Source organism: Mustela nivalis (genome assembly GCF_964662115.1).
Source record: "Mustela nivalis genome assembly, chromosome: 1".
NCBI lineage: Eukaryota > Metazoa > Chordata > Mammalia > Carnivora > Mustelidae > Mustela > Mustela nivalis.
Genome location: NC_139020.1, coordinates 159,883,823 through 159,904,511, shown reverse-complemented (window position 1 = coordinate 159,904,511; position 20,689 = coordinate 159,883,823). Strand labels below are relative to the sequence as shown.

The 20,689-nt window shown below is 43.8% G+C and overlaps 1 protein-coding gene and 1 long non-coding RNA gene across 3 annotated transcripts in view; both read right to left on the bottom strand.

Annotated features, from left to right (window-relative positions):
* The window catches only part of LOC309872844, an 802,828-nt gene that overhangs the window by 622,457 nt on the left and 159,682 nt on the right, over positions 1–20,689 (bottom strand). The gene's annotated exons all lie outside the window — the stretch shown is intronic.
* Positions 1–20,689, bottom strand: part of RAB7A (RAB7A, member RAS oncogene family) — a 114,718-nt gene that overhangs the window by 63,655 nt on the left and 30,374 nt on the right. The window contains exon 2 of one of the 2 annotated variants that reach the window (XM_082747706.1): positions 9,507–10,146. The gene's annotated coding sequence lies outside the window, so the exon portion shown is untranslated. Of the gene's footprint in view, positions 1–9,506; positions 10,147–20,689 lie in introns of those variants that run through there. The other variant, XM_082747707.1, reaches the window with a different exon arrangement.

Genomic DNA, 20,689 nt, shown 5'->3' with positions numbered 1-20,689 from the left:
CTTTTTATTTTTTAAAGATTTTACCTATTTATTTGACAGAGAGAGATCACAAGTAGGCAGAGAGGCAGGCAGAGAGAGAGAGAGAGGAGGAAGCAGGCTCCCTGCCAAGCAGAGAGCCCAATGTGGCACTCGATCCCACGACCCTGAGATCATGACCCAAGCCGAAGGCAGAAGCTTAACCTACCCTGAGCCACTCAGGCGCCCCCATTCCTTATTCTTAACTGGGGTACCACCTGCCTTACTCAATAGGGGTCATGAGGTTCAAGTGAAAGGATAATGTCCTATCCTAGCATTATGGGGTGAAGGATCACTTCGTTAAACATAAACTCTTCAAGAAAGCACTGGAGTGCCTCCCCTCCCCCATTCCATCTGGCCCACACACATACAGTCATTCCCAATTTGGAGATATTGCAGCTTCTCCATCTGCCTTAGCATTTCCCTACCTCCATTCATTTGCTCATGCCATTCCCACCAACAATAATGGGTTTCCCAAGTCTCCTCTCCATACCAAAACTCCACTCCACACCGGCCTAACCCCAGCCCTTTGAACACCTCTAGCATTTTCTTTAAGCTATTTTTACGGCTCTCATCCGCTTTGTTTTTACAATTATTCCTAAACCTCCAGTGATCTTTATTTTATGCTCCCTACAGCTGCCAGCAGTGTTTTCTTATACTAGACAATAAAAATCTGTCAAATGAATACAGAACACAGTTTAGCATTCAGGAAAGCTCTACATATTAATCACTGGCCCAGAAGCATAACTTACATGCTACAAATAGTTTAACTTACTGTGCAAAGTTAGAACTGGTGGGGAAAAAATTAAGTTTACTGAGGAATATTCCAAGATCCATCTTAGAATGATTCATCCCTGCCCCCCCCAGAAGTTTGGGGGGTCAAGGGTAAAATCATGTAATATTTTTATTGTCACCAAACACAGGTCTATAGCATATGTACAAAAAAGCTCAAGATCACTCAGGCAGAAAGCTGTTGGTCAAACACCAATATCTAAATGGACAGTCAGAACATGCAAACAGGCCTATTTCTAACATGTGTATGAAGGAATCCAGTATTTTAAGAACTCAAGTGTCAGATCAAAGAAGAGTCTCAATGAAGGTAACGTTTATTATGGCTAGATTTATATCCCACAGATGATACTTCTGGGCCAATTCCACCACCAGGAATGGATCCAGATTATAAATGCAAAAACTAATCCACAAGGGCAACTACAGAGGACTAACTACTCACTGGACTGAAACCATTCTGCTTTTCTAACCCTATGAGGATTACAAGACATTTAAAAGAGGCTGTCTCAAAACTGTAACATACTTGGCTGTAGAAACAACTTCTCTATTCCCTCAAGGACTGCCTACACTGGTAACTGAATGGGGCCATTAAAAAAAAATGGGTTCCTACCAGAGGGGCAAAAAAATGAAAAAAGAAGACAAGTGTTAGCAAAGACATGGGAGTATGTGGAACTCTCAAATGCTGCTAGTGGGAGCTTAAGCGGCTGCAACAATAGCATAACCAACAGTATCAGCCAGGGTGTTAACAGACACCGGGATGAAGTGAATCCCCGCCAAACTCGTACACTGAAGTCTAAGTCCCATTACTTCAACACGTGACCACCTTTGGAGACAGGGCCTTGAAAGATGGGACTGAGGTTAAATGGGGTCATGAAGGTGAGCCCTAATCAGTATGACTGATGTCCTTCTAAGAAGACTAGGACACAGACGGGTACAGAGGAAAGAACATGGGAGGACATAAAAAGACGCCTAACTACAAGCTAAGAAAAGAAGTCTCAAAACAAATCAACCTGACCAACACTTTGAACTTGAGCTTCCAGCTTCCAGAAATACGGGAAAATAAATTCATTTTGGTTAAGCCACTCAGTCTGTGGTATTTGTTACAGCAGCCCCAGCAAAACAATACAGATACATACCCTAAAACTCAGCCATTCCACTCCTCGGGATTCACATAATAGAAATGTGTAAATGTATCAGTCAGACAGACACAAGAACATTCATGCAGCATTATTTTAACAGCCACAAATTACAAGCTACCCATATAAGCATCAATAAATTAATAAATACATTATGGTATACCACCTAATGGAATATTTCTGGGCAATGAAAATGGAGTTTACAACTGCACTCAATACAAAATCTCACGAACAACAACAGATCAAAGAAACCAGACACAGAAGGGCACAAAGTGTGTAACGCTACTTACACAAAGTCCAAATCCAGCAAATCACACTGGTGATTTAATAGTGTTAAAAAAAATCAGACTCGGGGCGCCTGGGTGGCTCAGTGGGTTAAGCCGCTGCCTTCGGCTCAGGTCATGATCTCAGGGTCCTGGGATCGAGTCCCGCATCGGGCTCTCTGCTCAGCAGGGAGCCTGCTTCCTTCTCTCTCTCTCTCTCTGCCTGCCTCTCAGTGTACTTGTAATTTCTCTCTGTCAAATAAATAAATAAAATCTTTAAAAAAAAAAAAAATCAGACTCATTACCCTGGGAGGAGGGGAGGATAACAACTTGAAGGAGGCACAAAAAGGCTTCTAAGTTTATAAAAATCCTCCAAGTTCACTTATTTGTGTGCTTTTCTTTTCTTTTTTTTTTTTTTTTAAGATTTTATTTATTTATTTGACAGAGAGAAACCACAAGTACACTGAGAGGCAGGCAGAGAGAGAGAGAGAGAGAAGGAAGCAAGCTCCCTGCTGAGCAGAGAGCCCGATGCGGGACTCGATCCCAGGACCCTGAGATCATGACCTGAGCCGAAGGCAGCGGCTTAACCCACTGAGCCACCCAGGTGCCCCTATTTGTGTGCTTTTCTTAAGTATGTTCTACTTCATATTCAAAGTTTACTCACAAACAAAAATGAAAAATTACTTAAAAATAAGGGCACCACTATACTTATCTAGTGTCACCATGCCAAATAATTTTTTTCTTTTTTTTTATTTGACAGAGATCACAAGTAGGAAGAGAGGGAGGCAGAGGCAGGGGGTTGGAGCAGGGAGTGGGGGGTAAGCAGGCTCCCTGCTGAGCAGGGAGCCCAATGCTGGGCTCCATCCCAGGACCCGGGGATCATGACCTGAGCTGAAGGCAGAGGCTTAACCCACTGAGCCACCCAGGCACCCCAAGTAACTTCATTCTTGAACTGAATGCATCACGTTCTTTACCTGTTGTCATTAAACATCTGAAAAAACACAACTAGTCTCATGATCCCCAGCTTCCTATCCTTTTATGAGAGATCCCACAGGTCAAAGACGCAAGACTGTTCAGCTTCCCCCACCACTGTTAAATTCCCACACCATATTTTATTCAACTTCACAAAACAAAGATATTAAAGTATACATTCACAGGAAGAAAACCAGTTAACACAATGTCTTCCTGTGGATAGTGAATCGATTTTTTTTTCTTTTTACTTCTGTGTTTCCTTAGTTTTTTTATCCTTAAAAAGAACACACTTGTTTTTAAAAAAAAAAAAAAAAAAAAGAACTTCTTTAATCATCAGCAAAAGAGAAATGGCATTTTATTATTTTATTAAAGATTTATTTATTTATTTGAGAGAAGAGACAGGGAGTGAGCACGTGCATGTGGACACAAGCAGGAGGAAGGGAGAGGGAAAAAATCCTAGAGCAGACTCCCTGCTAAGCGGAGAGCCTGACACAGGGCTCTATCCCAGGACCCCAAAATCATGACCCAAGCCAGAAATCAAGTTGGCCACTTAATCTACTGAGCACTCCAGGCACCCGAGAAATGCAATTTTATTTTATTTTATTTTAAATTTTTTAGAAAGATTTTATTTTTATTTAATGGACAGACAGAGATCACAAGTACGAAGAGAAGCAGGCAGAGAGAGAGGAGGAAGCAGGCTCCCTGCTGAGCAGAGAGCCTGATGGAGGGCTCGATCCGGATCCCTGGGATCATGACCTGAACCGTAGGCTGAGGCTTTAACCCAATGAACCACCCACTTGCCCCGAGAAATGAAATTTTAAATAAAAGGTAGTAGGTGGTGTGTGGCTGGCTCAGTTGGAAGAGCATGAGACTCTTGATCTTGGGGTTGTGAGTCCTAGCCCCATGGTCAGTACAGAGATAACAAAAACATAAAACTTTAAAACAAATAAATAAATGGCAGTGGAAGAGAGGCGCCTGGGTGACTCAGTGGTATTTCAGCTCTGCCTTCAGCTCAGGTCCTGATCTCAGGGTCCTGGGATCAACTCCCGCATCGGGCTCTCTGCTCAGCAGGGAGCCTGCTTCCCTCCTCTCTCTCCCCCTACCTTTCTGCCTACTTGTGATCTTTGTCTGTCAAATAAATAAATAAAATCTTTAAAAAAAAAAAAAGGCAGTGGAAGAAAAATACATTTTTTTACAAGGAGTCAAATGCTAAGATCTTTAAAGGCATCGTGTACAATCAAAAAGGCAGAATGATGCATTAGAAATAGCTATGTGGGGGCGCCTGGGTGGCTCAGTGGGTTAAGCCGCTGCCTTCGGCTCAGGTCATGATCTCAGGGTCCTGGGATCAAGTCCCGCATCGGGCTCTCTGCTCAGCAGGGAGCCTGCTTCCCTTCCTCTCTCTCTGCCTGCCTCTCTGCCTACTTGTGATCTCTCTGTCAAATAAATAAATAAAATCTTTAAAAAAAAAAAAAAAAAAAAAAAAGAAATAGCTATGTGTTGGGGTGCCTGGGTGGCTCAGTGGGTTAAGCCTCTGCCTTCGGCCTGGGTCATGGTCTCAGGGTCCTGGGATTGAGCCCTACATCAGGCTCTCTTCTCAGCGGGGAGCCTGCTTCCCTCTCTCTCTGCCTGCCGCTCTGCCTACTTGTGATCTCTCAGTGTCAAATAAATAAATAAAATCTTAAAAAAAAAAAAGAAAGAAAGAAATAGCTATGTGTTTCAGCAGACATAGATGAACATTCTAGCAGCTGGACCACCTGAGGACCCAGAACTATCTCATGCAGAAAAACAGAAAAGGCTACCCTCTCAGCATACAGAGATGCTGTGTGGACCAAATGAAATCCTATGTGAATGGTAAGCACTACACAAACACCCAAAAGCATTTAAAGACAAATACCATGTAAGAAGGTTTTCTACAAAATGTTAATACTCTTTAACAACTGTCAACTGAATGGCAGAGGTCACAGGATTTAAGAGTGGCTGTGAACTTATGGGCTATCCAGATGACCCAGAGTTATTTCAGATCTCTAAGTACACAGAGCACTGTTGGTAGACTAAATACCATATGTTAGAGGCACTACTTTTTATAAAGTCTGTGCTATTACAACTGGGTTTTTATTTTTTCTTTCTTTTAAGATTTTATTTACTTGACAAAGAGACAACAAAAGAAGGAACACAAGCAATGAGAGTGGGAGAGGGAGAAGCAGGCTTCCAGCCAAGCAGGGTGCCTGATGTGGGGCTCGTGGGGCTTGATCCCAGAACCCTGGCATCATGACCTGAGCCAAAGGCAGATGCTCAATGACTAAGCCACCCAGGCGCCCCTACAACTGGGTTTTTAAAAAGTTAATTCGTATTGGCTTTATCATACATTCCCAAATTACTCCAATTAAAAGCTCACCAAACGGAAATAAACTTTAGATCAAAACTGCATACAAAAATTAGAAACCAACAATAACTATTTAGCTCACAATGTAATTTTTGAAGGATTACTAAACTGAGCTGGGTAACTCCAGGAAAGAGAGCAGCAAGCACAAGCCATCTTTACTTGCAGGGTCAGGGAGAACAGAGACACTCCTTCACCATGTCTGGCAGCAGTCACACAAGCAAGTTCATTTTGAGAGCCAAGTGAGGTTACAGAATTCCTAACATTGCCCAGGTCCCCAGGCTTCCCTTAATAATGCTTCTTTGGATTTGCTCTGCCCTGACAGCAAGCAGTCCAAGTCCACCAGGAAATGGACAACAAAATCAGCCAGACTGAACTCCACAGCAGTGATGACATCACCAAAACAGCCCAGTAGAGGCTTCAGGCCCCCTGCATTAAGTACAGCATCCTCAGGCAAATGAGCAAGGCCAACACTGTATGTCACCACTGGAACCAACTCCCAAGCTTTCTTCCTCCCCCACAGAGACATTTTGCAAGTAGCTATTCTTAAATTTGTTTTTGAAATCACAGCCTCAGTACTAAAATTGAAACTAGTCAGAGGCACTGCTGAAAAGCCTGCTCTGATTTCACCCACCACACATCATTTTTACCTTTGATTCACAAGTCACACTGACCACAATCACCATTAAAAAGTTTTAAAACATTAATGCAAACTATTTCTCTGTGTTTTTTTAGAAAAGGCAGAAAACAGAAGGGAGATGTGAGAACAAATAACTGAAGGGATCAACATGTTGTAAAAGGTGTCTGCAGCAAACTGCAGACCCAGAAGCACAGATATCTACTAGATGGCACTAATGGATCAATGTTTGGTAACCCAGGAATGGATGGCTGAGAATACAGTGGCAAACTTACATGGGAGATAAGAGTCAGTAAGAAAGCCAGCAGCCGCAAGGCAGTATGTGTGGGGGGTGCTCATTTCTAGAGCTTCAGTCTCCTTCAGAGGATGACATCAGTACCAAGGGGAACCACTGGTTAGCCTTACTCAGGAGGATTCCTCCTCCATACTTCCCCAGAAAATCTTGCCTATAATTCTTAGTCTAGTATCTAGTCAAATACCCAGCCTTATTTGTTGTATCAAACAGATGCACAGTTACACAATTTGACCACAAAAGTAACAGCAAACACGTCAAATTTCAGAAAGGAACAGTGCATAGGAAGACTATCATAAGACTGTGGTCTCGGTTTGCTACCCCTTTGCACAGAAAGGCTAATACCAAATGTAAGGGTAGAAATGGTATTAGTACAATTCTCTTTGGAGATTTATTAGAAGCTAATCAAATAACCAAAACCTTCTGCTTCACTTGGTGGTGGGGTCTGGAATCAGATTCAAAGCCGTATTTTACTCTAAAACAATGTTCTTTGATTATGGGATTTGGGGGCTTAGGCCTGGTTGGCACAAACAAAACAAGCAAATGCCCAAGTGATTGTTAACAATTACCTGGAGAGATAGACTACACAAATATTTTTAGAGTGCTTTCTCCTACATTCGACCCTGCCATTAGTTTACTCATGCACTTCTACCACGAACACAAAACTCATCTCCTTTTAAAGGGGAGCCAGAGCAGTTGCACAAGATGCAGCAGCATAGGGCTTTATTTAGTAAAATACTGGCATTATAACTGGTGGGCACTATATTAAACTTTCTCCATCAGCTGAAGGAAAAAAAAAATCCAGCATGCCAAATGTACCTTTGCTCAAACAACACCGTAAAAGCAGCAAACATTTGCAGTGTCAAATGGCAATGACATGAACTCCCTCAAGTGAACAACAAAACACCACTAGAGCAAAAGGATAAACTAGTGTTGAAGGTTTCTCTTCCAAAGACAAGATCAATTTGAAACTGTAACATTATCTTCCATACTCTCCAGAGCAAACCATACAAATGCTGTTAAATTAACAAAGCCTTCAAGTTGGCTTCAAGAGTCTGGTGTTCTACAAGACTGCCTACTATGGATTCACTTGCTGAGATGAGAAACAACTCCTCTTTCCAAAAGCCTCAGCTTCTTCCACCAAGCCATTCCACAACAGAATTCCTGGCTGTGATCACACACCACTTTTAAATTCCTTTAGGACAATAACCACACCTACGTCCCTGACTCAATAAGCAGTAATGTCTAAGAAATGGTAGATGCTCAAAACATCTCAATGAATGAAAAGGTGCTCATCATTACTCTCCTCTCTAAATTCAAAACATCATGTAAGACTACCATACTATTTACTCACTTAAATATATCAGTTTAGGTAGAACAGTTAAAAAAAAAAGAAGAAATTAGAATACAACAGGGTTGGGAGGACTAAGCTTAAGCCTGGATGGTATCTTCAGAAGTACTCACAACTCACCTTCCAGTTCTTAGACTCAAATCTGAGCAAACTCTCCCAAGTCTGAAGAGAAACACACTAATAGGAGACTCTATTAATCCATAGATGAGAAGTCATGCGGCTAATCAGCTGCTTAAGTCACAAGGAAGAGACAAGAGCCTGTTCTTTTGGAATCCAAAAGAAGACAGAGTATTTTCAACAGGAAAGAACTAACTGGCCAGATACTCATGTACTAAGGTTTTAAGAAAGGTTCACATGGCAGGATTGGCAGGCATAATTCGTTTGACAAAACATTTACGTAACAACATTTTTCAGACCTCATTCAAGCACTTCGCTAAAACTGTAGAGCATCTAATATTAGCACTACACTACAAAAAAGCCTATGTTAAAAGTTACAACCGCAAATGTAATACCTCATGATTTTAAGGTAGAACTAAGGTGGCTGTAAGGTAAAAGCAGAGCATTTCAAATAGGATCACTAGAAACAAAGGAGGCACAGAGAGGAAGACACTGGGTGGCAAAAGACATCACAAACTTCAGGAGCATCGGAAAGCAGTGCAACCCAGAGACCAGTCGAGTACAGTACTCCGGAATCTGACTGCCTCAGCTTGAACCTTCGCTACTTAACTTACTTATCTGTGTGACCTTGGCCAAACAACTTAATCTCTCCGTTCTTTAACAATAATGGTACTTCAAAGGCTGTTCTGAGCCTTAAACGTAAAAATCCTTGCAGTGGTCTTGCCACGCTGCCGAGACCACAACCAGCGCTCAAAATGTTTGCTATTATTCTTCTCAATTTTCCACTCTTACGAAAGAAACACTTGACATCAAGCTTTAAGGCAGTAAGAAGTCCCTCAACGCGGTGGAGACCAAACCCCATCTTTCCCCCAGTAAGTTTGAAAACTTCCTTCGGGATCTACCACAACAGACTTAAGACAAAAAGCTCCCTGTCTCCCGGAGCCAGGAGGCGTCTCACAAGTATACAAGTGCTTGGGGCGAGCCCACTGCACGTGACCTGACTCACTGCCTTGACTCAGTTGCCTTCGGAGAACCTCTCTCACTAACAGGGTCAGGCTGTTCACTGAAGATACAGATGGGAACGTGGCTCAGCCCTGGGCGCCTGTTAGCAAGGCCCGCGCGATCCGGGGCGCCCGGGCTAGCGTCCCCAGGCAAGGCAGCGGGCGGGGTCGACTCCGACAAACTCCGGCTCGCTGCTCCAAGGGATTCAGCCCAATAGCGCGTCCCGCAGCGGCGCAGGCCCCCAGTGTCCAGAGGCCACCCAGATCAGAAGACCCTCCGGGTTGGTTCTTGACGCTACCAGCAAACGAGGCGTCCCGGACCGCCAGTCTGCGGTCGGCAACCCGGCCAGAGGTCACACCCGAAGACCTCTGACCTCCCCCACGGCCGGGTGCGGTCCGGGCCTGCTCTTGGGCCTTGAGCGACGCAGGGTTCCCCCGCGAGGCCTCGCTGGGCCTAGAGCTTGCCCAAGATAGGGACGACGCGAGGCCCGGGCGACCGAGAAGCTGAGGGGGATGGGGCCAGGCCACCCGCCAGGCTGGGCCCGCTGCTTACCGCGGCCGCTCCGCTTGGGGCTCCGGGCCGGGCGCGTCGCTAGGGCTCCCGCCGAGGAGGAAGTACAAGGGAGGACAGGGGCTGAAGAGAAGTCCAAGTTCCGGTTCCAGCGGACTCCTCGGCACTCCACAAGCCTTTAACGCCGCCGCTGCCGCCGCCTTGGGCTTTATGGCCAAGACTCCGACTCCGCTCCCACTTCCGCCACCGCCGCCGCCCCGAGCGGAAGTACTTGTCACGAGACTCTCGACGCCAAGAGTGCGGGGGAGGAGCCCCGCCTCAATCTTGCGTCACGTTCCGGCCGCTTTTGGGCTGAGCCTGGATCACGTGGCACAAACATGTCTGCCCCCAATTGGTTGTTGCCATCTTTGAGGCTCGTACAATGAGAAGAACGGCGCCATGTTGAATCCGCACACGGCTGTCTCAGCCGTCTCAGCTGTCTGGCCTTTCCCTCCCACTCCCGCGTTCCCCTAGAATAATGAATGCCGGGGAAGAGAGGACGAGAGCAAACTGGCTCTTACAGTACTGTCCCTCTGCAGAAGGCACCGTTCAGTCAACTAAGTAGTCCTACTGTGTGTCTTGAGCTCTTCAGAATCAAGGAAGCTTGCATACTCTAGGCAGAGACTTTCTCAGGGGGAGGTCTCTAAGCGGTGGGAGATAAAAGAGCGGTTATTTGACAAACTTACATTGGGTTGAGGAAGAGTACCCATATTTGCTGAGCCCCTACCAGGTCCCGGTAGTACACCTTTGAAACATCTCCGTTTGTCCTTAATCACTTAAGGAAAGATTATTTCTACAAGTGGGTTTGACTTTGCTCACACAGTGGTAGGATGAGATGTGAAGGAGGTTGGATGTCAATGTGCATGATCTAGTCGACTGAAAATGTACTAATTGTGTAACAAAGTGACGGAGACGTGGAGGTGAATGAGACGTTGGTCTGGTCTAAGTAAATGGAAAACCAGCGTAATTCAACTAACATGAGGTTCCTCCTTAGCGAGTCACAGATGCACCAGGTGGAGTTGTCTCACAAAGTAAACTTATTTGCAGCAAATAAGGAGATCGCTGGGGAATAACTTACAAATACGTGGCTCCTAGAGCAAAGGGGAATGGATTCCTTTTATTTAGGGTTAGGATGACTATTTAGATAGGGGAGCCTTGTCATCTTATGTTAGAGGCAGGCAAAAGGAGGTGCATGTGCCTTAAGGAAACATGCCTATACATACATGGTATGTTATGTATATGAAGCCTTGTGCTCCTCCTTGGGTGGAGACTTTACTATTAAAATGAGGTAAAATAAATAAATAAATAAATAAAATGAGGTAAGGGTAAGTCTTACCTCATTTTACCACTCCATGGTCCATCTGCATACCCGTGAGTAGGGGGATAAGTTCAAACTGGTCTGGGTGGTCTGGGCAGTTACTATTGCCGTTTGTTTGTTTGTTTGTTTGTTTGTTTTTTAAAGATTGTATTTATTTGACAAAGGGAGAGAGAGTGCACACAAGTAGGCAGAGTGGCAGGCAGAGGGAGAGGGAGAAGCAGGCTCCCTGTTGAGTGGAGAGCCAGATGTGGCTTGATCCCAGGACCCTGAGCTGAAGGCAGACACTTAACTGAGCCACCCAGGTACCCTGACTGAGGGGTATTTGGGTTTCCATCAGGGAATGTTACGCCCCTCAGGTCTTTTGCCTGAGTTAAAAGATAATGGTGGGGGGGAAGATAAGCTGGAAAGAAGAGTCTAAGGGAAAATGTGGGACAATGAGTACAAGCGGGTAGGCAGTAAAAGTCAGGCTTTAGAGTTCAGCTGGTGACAAGAGCTCAAGACTCCCTGAGCTTAGAATCAAAGATGAGGCAATAAAAACTGTACACTATAGAGCTCTTAAGAGGGTGGGACACCCTATCAAAGACCTGCCCCATCCAAACACATTAAGATCAACTCAGAACTTTATCTCCGTCTTCAACAACATACTCTTCTCATAGTCTTTTCCTGTCTTGGTTCATGAAAACTTCATTCTTTCAGTTGCTCACTCCAGAAAACTTTGGAACCATTCTTGTCTCTGGTAGCAGATTGATAGTGACGGGTAAAAAGATAAGCCTAAATCCTGGAACTTGTGGATGTGACCTGATTCAGAAAAAGGGCATTTGCAAATGTGATTAAGGATCTTGAGATGAGAGCATCCTGGACTATTCAGGTGCGTCCTACATCCAATGACAAGTGTCCTTAAAAGATACACACACAGAAAAGAAATCCCTGTGAAGATGGAGTCAGAGATTTGAGTGAATAGCCACAAACCAAAGAATACTGACAGACCCCAGAAGCTGAAAAGGACCAAAAAAGGGGGCGGGCGGTTGATTTTGAGTTTTCTATTTGAGGTCTAAGAGAGAATACATTTCTGTTGTTTGAAGCCACCAAGCTTGTGGTGATGTGTTACAGCAGTTCTGGAAAATGAATTTAACTTCCTTCTGTCTTGTGCCCCTCATCTACAGCCTTCAAAAGATATTCAGAACATGGATACTTCTTACTATCTCTGCCATTACCACCTGGTTTCAACCTCCATCATTTCTCCCCTAGAGTACTGCAAAAAATCTTGTGTTTCCTGCTCCCACATCACTTCTTACCATTTCTTAACACAGCAGCCAGGGTAATTCTATAAAAATGTCAAACTCTCATTCTCATGGTCAAACTCTTCCCATAAATCAGACTAAAACTAAAAGCTTTGACTCCCAAATACCTCTCTGGTATTCTCCTTCTAATATCCCCTCAGATCAGCCTGCTAAAACTATACTAGTTTATGAAGAGAGAAGGCACACATTTAACTCAGGCCTTTACACTTGCATTTCTTTCCATCTAGAAAGCTCTTCCTCTAGATACCTGTATGGCTACTCCCTCACTTTTCTCAGGTCTTGACTTCAATGTCATCTTCTCAGTGAGAATGGCCTTTCCTATTGAAAATGAAAGTTCCTTTTCCTGTCAACACTTAGACACAAAACACCACTTGCTATTTTTCTGCTTGCCTTTTTTTTTTTTAAGATTTATTTATTTGAGAGAGAGAGAGAGAAAGAGAGCGAGAGGAAGGGCAAAGGGAGGGAATCTTCAAGCAGACTCCCCGCTGAGCCTGGAGCCAGATGCAGGGATAGATCCCATGACCATGAGATCATGACCTAAGCTAAAACCAAGAGTCAGACACTTAACTGGCTGAGCCACCCAGGTACTTTCTTTGTTTCTTTATATTGTTTACTTGCTTATTGCTTGTTTCTCCCACTAGAATGGCAGTTCCATAAGGGCAGGGACTTTTGTCTTGTTTCACTCATCCCTGATCCCTAGAACAGTGCTGGGGCACAATAGGTGCTCAATGAGCACCATTTGCAGAGTCTTCAGAGGAATGAAACTTGAAAATCATCTCAAAGACCAAGAATTATGGAAATTCCACTCCATTCTGCAGCCATACAAAATGATAGGTTTGAAGATAAGCAATTAGAGAACACAGGAAAAAGCAAAGCCTCTCTGCCTTCTAAGACACTGACTGAGAAAGCTATTCAGATGTAAATGTGGGCCATTTTTTAAAAAGATTTTATTTATTTATTTGAGAGAGAGAGAGGGAGAGAGAGAGACCTACCAAACAGGGGGAGGGGCAGAGGGAGAAGTAGACTCCCCACTGAGCAGGGAGCTTGACTCAGGGCTTGATCCCAGGATTTGGGGATCATGACCTGACCTAAAGGCAGATGCTTAAACAACTGAGCCCCCCAGGTAGCTCCCCAAATGGGCTGTTTCTTATAGAAAAGGAAGGATGACTCAGAAGAAACCCACAAGCCAAGAGGATAGAATCAAGAGCTGCCGAGAATATTCCCAGGGAGCAGGATTGTACCCTAGTCAAAGAGCTGGCAATGTGTGTCTAACTGGATTTCAGAATTGCTATGGCTCAGTGATAAGTATGTGACTCCTGTTTTCCCCGTTTTTGGAACAGAAATGTCTGCTCTGGGGACACCTGGGTGGTTCAGTTGGTTAAGCATCCGGCTCTTGTTTTCAGCTCAGATTGTGATCTCAGGATTGTGAGACTGAGTCCCGTGTCAGGCTCTGTGCTCAGCCAGAAGTCAGCTTGGGACTCTCTCTCCATCTCCCTCTGCCCCTCCCCCACTTCAAATAAACAAGTAAATTTAAAAAGGAAAAAAAATTGTCTGCTTTGGTTATCTCAAGCCTGTTAACTCTGTTAGGTTTCTGGAGAGCCAAAAACCTGTCTGTAGCTTACAGGTCTTCAGATCAAAAAGAATAGTACTCTACAGGCTGTTCTTGACGAATCATGCCTAATCTGTACCTGGACCTGATTTATAAGATAAGATCCATTATGAGCCAGTGATATTTTGGGATGAGATGTTAAGGGTCCTTGGGAGGACCCTTATATATTTTTCACGTGGAAAGAATGTAAATAATTTGTGTCCAGAAGGTGGATAATGGTAGATTAAAGATGGTGGTAAATTCTTTGCTCCTCCTTTGAGATGTGGCATCTACTTCCCTTCCTTTCGAATTTGGGTTGAACTTCCTGACTTATTTGGCCAAAAGGATATAGCAGAAGTGATCATAAGAAGCTTTACAGTTTTCATCCAGCAGTCTTGAAATGCTCAGGCAGTAGAAGCTGCTCCTCAGGAAGCATTCTCAATGCTTTTCGAAGTCCAAACCATTACAGGTGTTCTTACCAACAGCCCCACCTGGGCCCCCAGCAGACAGTCAACATTAATTGCCAGCCATGTAACTGTACCATTTGGGAGGTCCAGCGATGTTAAACTTCAAATGACTATCGCCCCAATGAAAAGCTGACTGTCATCATACAAGAGTCTCCAAGTGAGACCTACTCATTTGAGCGCAGCCAACCTACAGAACCAAGTGAGGCTAATAAATTCTTATTTTAAGCTGCTATGTTTTGGGCTGCTTTGTAACACAGTGATAGAGAACCAAACTAGGTCCTATAGAAAATGAAGGGGAAGAGAAGAGTTATATAAAAGACCTTTGGTAGAACAGGTTTGGGTTGGGGGAGACAGACCTCAGAGTTGTTAGTTAAGGGAATGACATGATGACAGCTATTTTAAGTGTGTTCCACTAAACTGGTGTCCTGCTGGCAGCAAGAGAGGAGGAAGCCCAAGCTGGGACTGCACGTGAGGCGGCGTGGACAGGGAATGTCAGGGATTGTGACTCACCGATTTGTGCATAAAACTCACTGTAGGAAGTTTGTCACATCAGTGGGACATGGATGGGAACTGGTACTATTTGACTGAGCTCGCAAGGTCAGAGAAAGAGAAGATTGGTGCCTGGAAGGTTCAAGGGAGGTTAAAGTGAAGTTAGGAGTGAGGAGTTCAGTTCCGGAAATACTGACTCAGAGGACCTCTCTGGAACATGTAAGTGGAGATGTGGTTGAGCCTGAGGCAGACAGGGGACAGTTAGCAATCTGGGTCCCTCAGTGTAGCCTGGGCTGACAATAGAGATTGGAGAGTGGTGATGGGTAGAATAAGATAGCCCATAAAAGAAGTCCAGGAGTGTTTTATTCTTTCAATAAACTATTCACTGGGAATCTCTCATGTGTTAAGCATTGTTCCATGCTAAGAACATGAGAAAAGTAAAGCTTCTCAAGATCCTTACTACTTTGTGTAGTAAACGACACATAAGTAAATACCCCCCCACACAAAATTTCATTTAAATTTCCATCAAAGGGAAAAAAAATAAATTTCCATCAAAGGGGAACTGGTTAAATAAGCCACAATACATCCAGTCAATGGAATACTATGCAACTATAAAAAACAATGAGAGAATTCTCTATATGTTGATATGGAAATATATCTAAGATGTTATTACGTGACAAAGCAAGATACAGAATTGCATATATCATAAGTTTCTTTTCTGGAGGGGGTAAGAGTGAAGGTAGAAAAAGAATTATACTTCAGCAAATAAAAAATGTGGTTAATCAGAGCAATTAGAATAAAAAATTAACCAACACATGCCCATCCCTGGGTGGTCTCTGGTCTCTGGTCCTCTTTGCCTGGAATAGCCCTACTACCATGGTCTTCGAGGCCCTACATCATTTGATTTTTATCTATTTTTCATGGATTTATTCATGCAACAAGCCTAAGTTTGAGCACTTACTGTGTGGCAGGCACTGTTCTGAGCTCTGGAGAGAGAGAAGTGCACAAATTAGACAAAACCCCTGCCCTCGTGGAACTTAGGTTCTAGTGGCAGCCCCAGAAAATAAACAATATAAATAAGTAAAATATATCATGTATTATTAGATGGTGTAAGTGTGATGGAGAAACACAAAATAGGGAAGCAGGGAGGCGAAGGCCCCTGCTCCAGCTAGTCTTCCTTTCTCCCTGATCAGTCAACCTACTCCTGCCACAGTGGCCTTCTTACTTCTCAAATACATCAGACTTGTTCCACCATTGTCCTTCTTAGTTCTTCTGTCTCGACCACTCCCCCTCTCCCCCATTCTGAAGATCTTGATATGGCTGTGTCCTTCCTGTCATTTCAGTCTCAACTCGGGCCCTCCTGGATCACCCCGTCTAATGTTATTTCCCAGTTATTCTTTGTCCTCCAACCTTGTGACATTGTAATATTTCCTCCATATCTTCTCTAGATGCAAGAGGAGGAGTGGGAGCTGTCTTCCAGCAACAGCTGTTTGCTATGGAAGTGGGAGAATAAACAGCTTTCTGCACCTGCTACAAATACAGCATGACAAATACTACATAAAGGAAACAAAGGAGGGGCGCCTGGGTCGCTCAGTGGGTTAAGCCTCTGCCTTCAGCTCAGGTCATGATCTCAGGGTCCTGGGATTGAGCCCCACATTAGGCTCCCTGCTCTGCTCCCCCTTCTCTCTCTGCTTGCTGCTCTGCCTACTTGTGATCTCTCTCACTCTGTCAAGTAAATAAATAAAATTTTAAAAAAAGGAAACAAAGGATTGAGGGTGGCCACGGAGAGCCACCTGATGTAGCCTCGGAGACAGAATGGTCATGGAGGGCTTCCCAGAGGAGGCAGTATACCGAGGTGACTCATGAAGGGTAAGAAAGAATCTGCTGGGCAAAGGTGGAAGGTGGTTACTGCCAACAGAGGGACGGCTATGTGCAAAGGTTTGGAGAAAAGACAGAGCATGTCATAACTCACTCCAGAAACTGCTGACCGTTCAGTGTTCCTAGAGAACAGAGTTAGAGGGAAGGAAGCAGGAGCAGGAAGGAAACCAAAGAAGAAAGAGCAGGTCATGATAGGTTGTGAATGCCTTTAATTTAGATGTTGAGGGGGCCTTTTCCTGTTTTCCTGGTGTTGACGATCGAGATACAAGATTGAGGACAGAGTTGAGGATCTCACATTTCAGGATGATTAAGGATGTCTGCTAAGACTGGGGCAAGAACAGGCACTGCCCCAGGAGTATACGGAGAAGTGGCAGGACTGGCCTGACCACAGTCACTCACCCTCCTCTACACACAATGAGCAAAAGTGTGGGAAGAGCTGAGACAGGAAACCCTTGAGGCCCAGGGTCCACTGGGGAGTATTGGGGTTTTCCCCTCCCGACAATTGCCAAGGTGAGCGGGTTCTATAAGACTTACTCTTTAAGCTGGGGTGGGATGCTACAAACAAGATTGATGAGCATCTCATTTCCCAGTGGAACCCTCATTAGGCAGCAGATGTACTGATCATCCCCTCTGTGTCCCTGGACGGGGAAAGGAGAGGGACATAAGGACAAGAGCCTCATAGAATGAGTTGGGAAGTATTCCTGTACTTTCTTGTTGAAAACTGGACATTTTAAATAATTGAATGTGCAACTCTAGATATCAGATTCTCCCCCTCCTCAAGGTCTTTTGTCATTATTGCTTCTTCTGGTAGTTGTCTGTTAAGTGACTATCCTGAAATATAATTTCTGTATTCTTTGTCTTACTAAGCCATGGACATCTATTCAGTTAGCTTACTGATCAGCTAATAATTGGACAAAAAATTTTTTTAAAGATTTGTTTATTTATTTATTTGACGGACAGAGATCACAAGTAGGCAGAGAGGCAGGCAGAGAGAGAGAGAGAGAGAGAAGCAGGCTTCTCGCTGAGCAGAGAGCCCGATGTGGGGCTCGATCCCAGGACCCCGGGATCATGACCTGAGCCGAAGGCAGAGGCTTTAGCCCACTGAGCCACCCAGGTGCCCTGGACAAAATTTCTATAAATGCCTGGAATCAACAAATCTCCCAGTTGGCCAGGGGGCTCTGAGCGTGTATTAGGATACGCTTTCCATGTGCAGGCAAGCAGTTACTACGCCACTTAGCATTCCATTGTGCACTGCTTCAAGGGCAACCAAAAGGTGAGAGCTCAGGGTTTTTTGTTTTGTTTTGCTTTGCTTTTGTTATTTGTTCTGTTTCGTTTTTATTCTTTCCTGAGCACGCGCATCCCTGGGCACACAGACCTATGCGTGTGCATGAACTTTTAGATTTCCTAGAATATGTCGAAGATTTCAAAGCCCCTATGGACATCTATTCCCTAACTCTTCCTTTTTCAGCCTCTTTTTTTCATCTATTGTGTGACCCAACCCTTATCTATTGCTTCTACCAGTCACAAAGTTAAAACACTTGGCCTGTACTTTTTTTTTTTTAACATCCCCTAGGGGCACCTGGGTAGCTCAGTTGGTTCAGCATCCCACTCTTGATTTTGGCTCAGGTCATGGTCTCAAGATCATGATCTCAGGGTCATAAGATGGAGCCGTGTGTGTGGGGTAGGGAGGTAAGGGGGAGTCTGAGCTCAGTGGGGAGTATGCCAGAGATCCTCTCTCTCCCTCTCTCTTTTGCTCTCTCTCTAAAACAAATAAATCTTATAAATAAATAAATATATATATAAAATCCCCTAAAGAGGAAAAATTTCCATAGTGGGTGAACTCCAAGTGAAGCCAAATACAGTCTTGCCACTTAGGTCTTTTAGGGAACCACAATCAAGTCAGATAATGAAAATCATTTGGAAATACATCTTTTTTAAAAATATTTTATTTATTTTTTTGACAGAGGGAGATCACAAGTAGGCAGAGAGGCAGGCAGAGAGAGAGAGAGAGAAGGAAGCAGGCTCCCCACTGAGCAGAGAGCCTGATGTGGGACCTGATCCCAGGACCCTGAGATCATGACCCGAGTTGAAGGCAGAGGCTTAACCCATTGAGCCACCCAGGTGCCCCAATTGTTATTTTTTTTTAAAGATTAATTTATTGATTTCTGAGAGAGGGAGAGAGAGAGAGAGAGTACAGTGGGGAAGAGCAGAAGGAGAGGGATACAGGATCTCAAGCGGACTCTGTGCTGAATGCACAGCCTAAAGCAGGACTTGATCCGACAACCCTGAGATGACAACCTGAACCAAAATCAAGAGTTGGACACTCAGGGGCGCCTGGGTGGCTCAGTGGGTTAAACCGCTGCCTTCGGCTCAGGTCATGATCTCAGGGTCCTGGGATCGAGTCCCGCATCGGGCTCTCTGCTCGGCAGGGAGCCTGCTTCCTTCTCTCTCTCTCTCTGCCTGCCTCTCTGCCTACTTGTGATCTCTCTCTGTCAAATAAATAAAATCTTTAAAAAAAAAAAAAGAGTAGGACACTCAACAGACTGAGCCACCCAGGTACCCTACAGGTTGTTATTTTTGAAGGCTCTTGACCTGGAGAACAAGAGATGGGTCTAGGGCAAGTTAAAATGTCATAAAACTCATTGTTCTTACTGACACTCACCTTTATTCTTGAATAAATGTTCTTCAGGTTGTTCCAAGCCTTTGGCTAATCTCCACACTCCTCAAAAAGTGGATTCTGATCATTTTTGCCGTTTTTCTGGTTGATTTTTTGGAGGAGACAATTTTTTGAGTCCTTACATTGCCATTTTTTACTGACCTCACTCACACGTACTTGTTCTTTAAACTTGAAAATGAACCCTGAACTTTTTCAAATAAGACTGTTTATTCTAAAGTATGATGTACTCATGACTGAATTGCATTCTACTCCATGAATAAATGATTGTTTCTTTAAGAACCACCTTCCAACTGTCGGACATGTTGGAGGTAGAAATCTCCAGGGATATGCTGGAGCCAATGTGACCCTCAAGACCAACTTGCATACATCTCTTCCCAATTCTCTGTTAAGTGTTCATTGGTAGCTTGAAACCAGCCATGGTGGAAATGCTTACACCACAGAAATTGGCAAAATGTTTCTCTCCGCCCCAACTAACAAGTGGCTGTTAAACATTCAATTGCACATCACTGGGGGCTGATACCATAAGAGAAAGCCATACTAGGACCACGTTTTATTCATTTGTGTATCCTTAAGACTCAGCAGAGGACAAAGCACACCGTGAGTGATCATGATTTTTTGTTCTTTTGGTGTACATGCTTCTTAACAGAGTTAGATTTCCAATTTGAGTACTATTTTATAATCTTTCTTGATTCAACAAAACTTCAAAGCTTATAACACATTGAAACATAATTGTCCTTATTTAATGGTTGCAATTTTCCTTTGAATGAATGAATCATGATTTCTTCAAGTCCTCCCATGTTGATTTATTATTAGGTTATTTCTGATGTTTCACAGTGATGGACATCTTTGTGAAATTACCATTTTATATCTTGTTACAACTCCTTTAAATCTGGGAACAGGTTATCTTATTTAAAAAACAAACAACAACACCTGAAGGGTGCCTAGGTGGCTCAGTTGACTAAGTGTCCAACTCTTGATTTTGGCTCAGGTCCTGATCTCAAGATCATGTTTTGGAGCCCATGTCAGGCTCCACACTCAGCATGGAGTCTGCTTGTCTTTCTCTCTCTGCTTCTCCCACCACTCATGCTGTCTCTAAAATAAATAAGTAAGATCTTTAAAATAAAAATACCTAAGATAGAATGAAAACCATAAATGACCTCCTAGATCATTAATTCTTTTATATACTGAGTGTCTTTTCTAGGCCAAAGTCTAGCAGCTGTTACAGGGACTCAGGAATATCACTGGCCTGAGTCTCACATTTACAAATAGGTGCTACATTTAGAATTCTACTGATGTCTCCAAAGGAAATTACATCTGCAAAACAGTGGTACTCATGATATAATTCTATCCCAAACTAGACTCTGGTTCTGAACCAGGAATAATCAGGGTATACTTTTAAGTTGTTCTAATAGAGGACCTAAATACTTGCACATTAGAAAGACAGAAGTTTCTTCATTTATTAATAGTC